We start from the raw sequence: 10,061 nt of genomic DNA, 5'->3' as shown, positions 1-10,061 counted from the left end.
ATTTGGCTATTGCACTTTTATTTCTTCCCATCCATGGCACTTGTGTTCTAGAAAACACACTACAGGAAACTCCAGACTTTATTTCACAAGATCAGAGCCTGCTTTAAAATAGTCTATCTTGGAGGGACTGCCCTACTCTTTTGAACATTAGATACTTTCTAACAGACTCATGGTGATGGTTTCCTGTTCATTTGAGCATCTTCTGCCTTTCCTATATTTCAGGGTGACACCAAATCCCACATGCCAAGGCACAGGCCTTCTGGAAACTGTAAGGAGATCAGGTCACCCAGATAGGTTAAGCTGTGTCTCCTAAGCAGTTGCACAGAGAAGCTGGACCAGTCACTTGCTCTGGACTCAGTGGTTTTCAGCTGGAGACTCATCTAAGTTAGGTTGCTTGCTTTGTGAGTGCAAAATCACTGAAAGGAAGCTCTTGACCCTGGTCTCTTTCCTTCATTCCAAAAGACACTGTTCCCTAACCCTGATGGTTTTTACTGTGAGAGAAAACTAGCTTAGGATTACACCTTCCCTCTCTGATTCTATTTTCACTGTCTCACACCACTCCTTCAATTAGTCACTCCGATTCATATAATCACATGAGGTAGCCCCTACAAATAAAACTAGGTTTCCATCTGTCTGCGACAGCATCAGTTGAAAATGAGTTAGTGAACTTTCATCACATGTAAAGGGCATACTTGGTATAGCCTAAAATACATGTTATGTGGTACGGGAGACATTCACCTGGGAGCAGTCTCCGGGGGAGATACCTCCCAGGGAACATTCCTCCTTCATCATGGTTATGTGCTGCTGCTGCTAAGTCACTTCAGTCGTGTCTGACTCTGTGCAACCCCATAGATGGCAGCCCACCAGGCTCCTCCTGGTGGCCTGGTCCCTGGGATTCTCCAGGCAAGAACACTGGAGTGGGTTGCCATTTCCTTCTCCAACGCATGAAAGTGAAAAGTGAAAGTGAAGTCGCTCAGTCATGTCCGACTCTTCGCGACCCCATGGACTGCAGCCCACCAGGCTCCTCCGCCCATGGGATTTTCCAGGCAAGAGTGCTGGAGTGGGGTGCCACTGCCTTCTCCGACGCATTGGTTTATAATTTTGCTCCTTCTCACACAGGCAACTCTAGGGGTGACAGTAGCCTTAGGGATTCAATTACCTGATGACCCTTTATGACTCTCCTCATTAACCTCGAGGAGGCCAGCTAGTTGGAGTGTATGTGGATTTACTCATTTGTTTTTCCATAAAATTTTCACTTTGGGATAATTCTATATTAACAGAAAAATTGCAAAGACAGAGAGAGTCCCCATACACCCTTCACCCAGCTTCCTTGAACATTCACATCTTACATAACCAATGCAGATTTGTTGAGTGGAAATTGACACTTGTAAGTTACTATTAACTCAACTACAGACTTTATTCATATTTTACCAGTTTTTCGGCTAATCTTCTTTTTCTGTCCCAGGGTCCAATTCAGGATCCCATATTGCATTTGGTAATCATATCTTCTTAGTCTATGGATTTGCTTTCGTTTTCAAAAAAATAAATATCATCCTCTACTGCACGCAAGGTGGTATACTGGGTACCCAAATGCCTTGTCAGGAGAAACACAGATCTGCTGGGCAGCAATGTCTGGATTTGAGTGCCCACTTTATCCCTCACCTGGGGAATGGTCCTGGTCTTGTCACTCCATATACAGAGTTCTTGAACCACAGCTGCAAGGTGGAGACGGTACCTTTTCCTTGTTAGAAGGCTGACAGTCTGTGCGGACAGGCGTTTTGAAGGTTTAAAGCCCAATTAACTTAGAGTTCTATCCAGCCTACTGTTATGACAGGGGGATCATGAATTAGGTTTGGTATCCTGTATCTAAAGCAGGGTCCAGAGTCTGAGCTCCCTGGCTGAGCTGACCATTTCAGCCGCAAATGAGATCTTTCCATAGGCTCTCAGGTATACCATAAAGAAAGACAATTCTGCTTAAATTAGTCTATTCATTTCTATACTTCCTTCATGCTGCTGCTGTTGCTGCTAAGTCACTTCAGTAGTGTCCGACTCTGTGCGATCCCACAGATGGCAGCCTACCAGGCTCTGCTGTCCCTGGGATTCTCCAGGCAAGAACATTGGAGTGGGTTGCCATTGCTTTCTCCAACACATGAAAGTGAAAAGCGAAGTCTCTCAGTCGTGTCCGACTCTGTGCGACCCCATGGACTGCAGCCCACCAGGCTCCTCCGTCCATGGGATTTTCCAGGCAAGAGTACTGGATGGCTGTGCTCAAATGTCACCATAGCGATAACTTCTCCAACCATCCTACATACATCCTGGTATCCTTCCCCTGGCATTCTCTTACTTCTTAGCCTATTGGTTTCTCCTTCACGGTACTTATCCCATTTGACATATTACACATTCGTGCACTCCTTTGTTCATGGTGTGCCCCCCTCTGCTAGTCTATAAGCTCCAGGAGAGCACTGACCGTCATCTGTTTTGATCACTGCTTCATCCCTGGTCTGAGGACTTGGGAAGCATTCGACAGATATTCAGTAAATGACTGGATCTCCAGGGTTCCCCTGCAACATTTTGCCTCCATCCCAATCATCTGTAAACAAACTGGTCCCCATCCAAACATACTGTTGAATTCAAATGGGAAAAAGCTATTTGGGAAGCAGGTGGCTTAGAGCCTTCTGGGTCTTCTTTAAGGGCGGGGGGGAAAGGAGTAATACCCTTCCTTTAATATAACTTCATGCCATTAATGTCCCTTCACCTACCTCCCCTCCCATGAGCAGTTCTGCCAATTAGAAACCACAGTCTCTTCCTTGTCCAGAGTCTGTCTGCTGGCTTCTCCACACAATCAATTCCTGTGGAGCCCAGGCTGGAAGAAGCTGGTGAAACCCCCATAGCCCGCTGTGGTGCTCCATTATTGAGGCTGTTCAGCATGTACATCAAAGGCCCACAGGCTTGTCAGGGCAGAGAGATGCCAGGGGATCTGGAAGACTGGCCTTAGTGAGGACAATGAGATTCAGCGAGGAGGGGGAACTGGAAATTGACCCACAGTGACCTCGTGGCAGGTTCCAGACAGAAGCCAGGACTCCTGACTTTGCATCCTGGTCCTGCTTCCTCTTGGGCTGGAACCACCTCCCCAGTCACCACGAGGGGCAGGTGCTTATTTCCTTGAGCACCAGGCTGGCTGTCTACCTGCCCCTGCCTGACCCTGGGGACCTGATGAGCATGGGCAGCAGTGGGTGGAGGTCTTGTTCCAGAAGCAGCAAAGCACAGGACAGTCAACAGCCAGACAGAAAGGAAATGGGGGTCACATTTGCTGAGAGCCAGGTTCTCTTTATCATCGTCTCACCTCATTCTCACAGTGCCCTGCGACATAAGTGTCATAACCACATGAGATAAGCAGGGAAAAGGAAGCACAGAGAAACTGAACAATGCCGCAAACTGCACAGCAAGCACATGGCAGAACCAGAAGCAGAGGGGAGGTCTTCCTGGTTCCGAAGCCCTGGCCTTCACCCGCCAGCTCTAGGAGGGACCCTGAAACCTCAACAGCACTCCAGTGAGGGCCAGGGCCTCAAAATACCAAACTATGCCCCTGGTGAAGGAGCCAGAACAATCCCATTCTGGAGATGAGGAAATTGACATCTGGAGAGGAAATGCAACTTGTCTGTGGCCACGTGGCTAGGGAGTGGTTGGATCAGCTAGACTCCGAGTTTCGGGAGGACGCAGGCACACTCCTAGAGCTTAGGCCTGCGCTGAGCCCACGGAAGGACTCCACCCACAGTCTGTGAATACATGAATGAATGACAGAGTTGGTATAGTATCCTGTGACTCCCACATGCCATGTGCTTGCCCCTCAACTGTGACCTCAGGAACTCAAGACCAGGCTGATGTAGGCAGGCACCACCTGAACTCAACAATGACTTTCAAACCCCACGTACCACTGTCTGGACCCACGCATCTACCAGAAGCACGGTTAGTGATGCTGGCTCTGGTCCCCATGCAGCCTGCGGCTCCCCACCAGAACTGGAACCGGGCCATAAAGAGGGGCGGGAAGACAGCTGAACTGGTCATTCTTTGGCCTAAGCACTGATGTTTACAATGTGGACTGGACCCTCTTCTCAAAAGTCTGGTATTTGCAGCAAATCGGTCTAATTTTAGTGAAACTTTCTGCTGGTGTTTAGTCGCTGAGTCATGTCTGACTCTTTTTGTGACCCCATGGACTGTAGCCCACTGGGCTCCTCTGTCCATAGGATTTCCCAGGCAAGAATACTGGAGTGGGTTGCCACATCCTTCTCCAGAGGATCTTTCCAACCTAGGAATGGACCCTGTGTCTCCTTGGCAGGTGGGTTCTTTACCACCAAGCCACCAGGGAAGTTCAGTGAACCCTTTAGTAGCAACCAATTCACAAATACTGCAATTGGTTTTATTACTGTAATTCATTTATCATAATAATAACCAAAACTATCGTTTCCTGTTCACCTACTATGTGCCAGGCACAGATCTCTCATAAGATATCTGATGTAAACGGTCTCCTGTAACCCATTCAGCCACCCTGTAGGGAAGAGTGAGGATTCCCATATTATAGATGAGGACACTGAAGCTTGGGAGAGGCAAAGGAACTTGGCCAAGGTACATAAAACAGGAGATGCAAACTCAGGTCTGTGGGGCTCCATAGCAGTGCTCCTGCCACGTGGCTGATGTGAGCTGGGGACTGGGGGGTGAGAGCCATAGCTGGGGAGGCAGATGCAGGGCCTGCCAGGGTGCCCACACACACAGCTGGCCGGGCTTCTCATCCCCAGGCTGAACTTCTAGCACCAGGGGGCTTCTGCATATGCCCAGAAACCATCCCTAGAACCTCTCAATCAGACAGTGCGGGTATAGCTAGGAATTCTTATGTTACAAGCCCTCAGGTGACAGGAAAAGACACCCATGGTTAAACCACTGCTTTCAATTCTCAGGGGGTCATGCTTTCACATCTACACACTCTTCCAGAAGGTTCCAATATGTTTCTTAAGATGTTCATTGCATTATTTACAAAGGATATCACGCCTCAGAGCCCAAGACCTTACAATTCTTGAATTCTCAACAAAGCAACAAATAATTCTGATCATCCACAGATGGGGTGTGAAGATCTTTGTTAACCATGACAATTATTCCCAAAGACTGTGATGCTGACAAAAAGGACTTGGGAGCCCAGAGCCTTGGGTTTGAGTCCTAGCTCTGCCCTTTATTACCCATGCAGCCTTAGGCAAATCAGTTCAACAAAATAGTTATTCAGCGCTCTGGGCTGAAAGAATGAAGACACAGGAGTGGGCCACAAAAGACACAATGCTCTCAGCTCTGAGCTCCTCATCTGTAAAATGGGAACCAACAGCTACCAAGTGTATATGACAGCGTGCAGGCCCCCACATGCCAATGGGTTCTCACTCACAGCCCCAGGGCCTCAGGAAGCAGGCTGTCCTGTGTCCTGCTCTGTAGGTGAGGAAGCAGGGATTCACGGGTGAAGTGGCTTGGGGTGAGCCTACAGCAGCATCTGTGGCGCTATCTGTGGTCTCTCTGCCCACCGCCACCACCGCCCCCCTCTTACCCATTTTCCACTTGGCAGATGAGTTCACAGAGTGAGTGGATAACAGGAGAGAATGCTCTGCAGTCCATCAGGAACCGCACAGATGTATGACATCATGGTTATTAATAATGGAAGTGGCACAACAAATTCGCCATCCCTGCAGAGGGACCACCTGAGTTGCTGCAAGCCTCCTGCACACAGAGCATCAGATTCTGTCATGGCAGAGCTGGGAGGGGTCTTAGGAGTCCAATCCTTTCCTCATTTATAGGGGTGGGGAGTGGGTAAGATGGGAGGGCAGCCCTCTGAGACAGCAGACGCAGCCCTGCATCCCAAAGCCCCGGGTGTTTCGAGTTTGGCTTCTGTGACTGAACCACCCAGATAACCCGACACCAGCACTTGCCCACCCCGAAGGGTGCTGGTAAGCGAATCAGCAGTGGCTGTAACTGCGGCCTCTCCATCGACCCTCAACCCAACTGCAGGGCCTTTGTACCTGTTGTTCCTCTGCTTGGAGTACTCTTTCCCCAGATCTTGACATGACATCACACGTTCATGATTCAGGTCTCAGGTCAGCTCCTCAGAGAGGACGCCCTAGACCCCAGCTTTGGCTTTCCCAGTTCCTCCCTGACACTCCCCATCACACAGCCTTGTCTTCACCGTGTCTTCACGGTGTGTATTATCTTGTCCATGACTATTCATTCTCTCTTCCCACTGGAATGCAAGCTCCACAAACAGAGGATTCACTCACTTTCATTGTCTTAGTCCCCAGAATGGTGCCTAGGTCCCAGCGTCTTAGTCCCCAGAATGGTGCCTAGGTCCCAGCAGGCACTTAGCAAACATGCTCAGCGAGTCCCCCTGGACATCCGCCTGGGTCACCGGCATTCTAGCAGCCAGCAGTCCTTCACTCGCTTGCTCACTCACTCACTCACTCATTCAATAAATGCTTATTGAACGTCTCCTCCGTGCCAGGCATTCTCCTAGGAGCTGGGGATTCCAATCCAGCTGAGACAAAGCCCTTGCCCTAATCAAGCTTTGACAGTTGATTAAAACAATCGACACAATAGAAGCCAGAGCTGTTTCGGTCACATCATGTGTGACCAGACAATAGCTGACCGAAGGAAAGTGGGGGGGGGGGGGGAGTATGGCAGAAAACAGGAGAAATGAGAAAACACTGGGGAAATGCAAATAGACTGGCCTTGCCAGGGCCTCCCACGTGCTCAATACAGTACTCATCTTGGGGAGCTGGTGCCAGGCAAGCCCCCACCACCCCAGCTTTGGGGCCATGAGGACAAGGGCACATGCCCATTGCCACAAGTGCCTCCTGGCTGCAGCCTGGAGCACAGCAGGATGGCTACACGTGACAGCATGGACAGGAGTGGATGTGAGGGAGGTGAGACCGGTGAGTGACGGTGTGTATGCATGTGCAGGAGTGTGTATTCATGTGCAGTGGCACATGTGTGAGTGAGTGAGTGAAGTGAAGTCGCTCAGTCGTGTCCGACTCTTTGTGACCCCATGGACAGAGTAGCCTGCACCAGGCTACTCCATCCATGGGATTTTCTAGGCAAGCGTACTGGAGTGGGTTGTCATAGTATATGGGGTCAAGTATGTAAGTGTGTGGATGGGTTGAGTATGTGAGAGTATACACGCGCGTGTGTGTGTGTGTGTGTGTGTGTGTGTGTGTGTGTGTTTACTCTGGTACCATTACTCTTCAGCACACCTTCCACATCTGGTAGAACTTTACCTGCTCACGATCCCCCCCTCCACCCTGCAAATGATGCATAGTAGGGACCCGATCATCATCAAATCCATTTAAGTCTCTACGTTTGCCAAATATATTCCACAGAGGGTCCACATCAAGCAGCAAGACTGGTTTCAGAAGAGAATAGTCAGCTCCTGGCCGTAACTGAATGGAATGAGAGCATCGGATGAGGAGTCTGGGTTCTGTTGCCTTGCTCTACTGCTAGATTACTGGGTAATCTTGGGTCACTGTTTGGCTGTGATCTCAGGTAAGGCACTCAGCTCCTCTGTGCCTCTGTTTACTCTTCACTCCAGAAGGCAAGTAGACCTCAGCGACTGGATGAAAACACATCATATCTACGGGTAGCTACAGCAGCACTGTTTCCTGGGAGAGCACGTGTGACCCGAAAAGAGCAACAGGATCAACCAGAGGAATGCTGGGTCTGACAAAGCTAAACAGGTTCTTTTATTGCAGCACTTCTCAGAGCCTTTAACTTGCCAGTATGGATTGTGACTGGCTAGCAGGGTTATAGAGAGCTTGCAGAATTTGCCAGACTTACTAGCACGGGGAACCCTAACTCGTGGCACAACTTTTAGAACTAATGTTCCACAGAACCTACTTTGGGGGATCTGCTAGCAGGCACATAGGACATTTCTCAAATGCCCCCTTTCTTGCAGATGACACAACAGAAATGGTGTTCGGTCTCCCTAAATCAGAGAGCACAGCTGTGGCAAATATCAGCCCAGAATCATCCAAACCACAGCAACTGGCTTGTACACAGGCTTTATATCTACAGAACATTTCCACTTATACGATCTCAGTCTTCCCTGACAACATTACACTGAGGACCTTCATCCCCATCTTTCAGAAGATACAATGCAGCCCGAAAGAGATTAAGGAATCTGCCCAGAGCCACTAAATGATGGACCCAGTACTTGCCTTTATCATTTTTCCCTATGACCTTAATCAAGCTGTCAATAAATACGTCCTACATTTTATAGGTAAGCAATTGTAGCCACTTTGCAGAGCCCCTGCCAGAGCCGAGGCTGACGCCCCTGCACCTGTTCTGCAGCAGCCACCACTGCTGTCCAGGATCCCCAGCAGCGGGCCCTGGTTGAGAGGGGTGGGCAGGACGCTCACAGAAAAGCCCAAGGAATGAGAGCCTCTCTGGAAACATCCAGGCTGGGAGGCCGGGAGTCACTCCCTGCCGGTGGCCACACCCTCCCCACCATGCCAGGTACATTCCCCTTAGGGCTGTACCCCCCCGCGCCAGGTGCCACTCTGCAAGAGGGCAAGAAGAGCCAGATCAATGCTAATTTCACTCACTCCCATAAGCCGGAGGAGCCCAAGTCCGATCTGCTCTGACAGTCTGAAACTGCCAGCGCCTCCAGGGGGAAGCGTGGCCAGGACGGCCAAAGCCATTCAGCGGTTCACACCGGGGTGCCTTGTCCCGCCTTGTCCGGCAGTGAGAGGCCCGAGAGGCGGGGCAGGCTGCGGGGCTGCTCTGGGCACAGGGGCCGAGTGAGGCTGTGCCAGGCGCTGGTGTGCGCGAGAAGTGTGAACGCGGGAACGCTGGTGTCACCCCGGGTTGATGACAGAAGTCGCGTCTGGGAAACGCAGGCGAAGAGCGCGTGCACCAGGCAACCCCAGGCTGCGGAGGAGTCCCGGAGGTCCGGGGAGTTGGCCCGACGCGCTCCTGCACGCGCCCGCGCCCAGCCCTCTCTCACCCGCTCCGCTCCCGAGGGTGGCCCCGCTGCGGGCCGGTTGGGCTGCTGACGCGCTTGGCGGTGCCCGGCTCCCGGCTGCCAGGCCGCGGCGGGATGGGGGGCGCGGGCGCTCGCTGCTTACCTGCGGGCGGCCGCGACTCCGCGGCTCCGGGCTGCGCTGCGCTGGGCTGGTCTGGGCTGCGCTGGGCTGCGCGCCCGGCCTCCGCGCGGCTCGGCAGCGCCCGCTCGCTCGGCTCCGCCCGGCTCGGCTCCGCCCGGCGGTGCCCGGGGCTCTCGCTGGCGGCCCACGCGGCGCGGGGTGGGCGCGGGGCGGGCTGGCGGGCGGGCGCCGGCGGCGGGCGCGGCTCTGGGCCGCCCCGCGGCCGCTTGGAAGCTCCTTATTTGGGCAGTGATGTCAGGGGAAGTCGCAGGGGCCGGACCACCCACTTCTTTCCATTCACTCCCCAGAGTTTCCTGTCGCCGAGCCCGGGGGACCCCGGCGCCCGCAGCGGGCGCCTCTCCGGCCGGCTCGGCCCTGGCGTACCCGGCTTCACTGTCGGCCGCTTGGGGGTCCCGGCGCGGCCGGGTCCAGGAGGGCGGTCGGGCAGGCTGCTGCCCGGGAGGGTCTGCGTCTGGGGAATCCCCGGCTCCCGGCGGCCGCGGGGAGGGTCTGTGCAGCGGCCTCCGCGGTGACAGGCCGTGTCACTCCGGGCGCCGCCCCTCCCTCCGCGCCCGCCCCGGCTCCCGCGCTGTCATTTCCTCCCGGGCCCTCCGGGAAGGGCAGTCAGGGAACCCCGGTCGTCGCCGCCGCCGGGGCCGTGCCCCTCGGGGCCCCGTCTCGGCTGCACCCGGCCCGGCGGGGGTCCATCGCCGTCCCCAAAGTGCCAGCCCCGCTCCGGGAAGCCCGTGCCTCCCAAGGCGGGAACATGCCTTCGCGAGTGCTGGGCGGGGCGGGCCTGGCCGGGCTCCCTGGGCTCCAGCCTGGGGGTGGGGGTGGGGATGGGGGCTCCCCGGGGCTTCCCAGTGGCCTGACTTGGCAGAAGCTATCGGATTCCAAGGC

The sequence above is a fragment of the Capricornis sumatraensis genome, chromosome 2 (assembly GCF_032405125.1).
Source record: "Capricornis sumatraensis isolate serow.1 chromosome 2, serow.2, whole genome shotgun sequence".
Lineage (NCBI taxonomy): Eukaryota > Metazoa > Chordata > Mammalia > Artiodactyla > Bovidae > Capricornis > Capricornis sumatraensis.
This window is presented reverse-complemented; position numbering follows the sequence as displayed.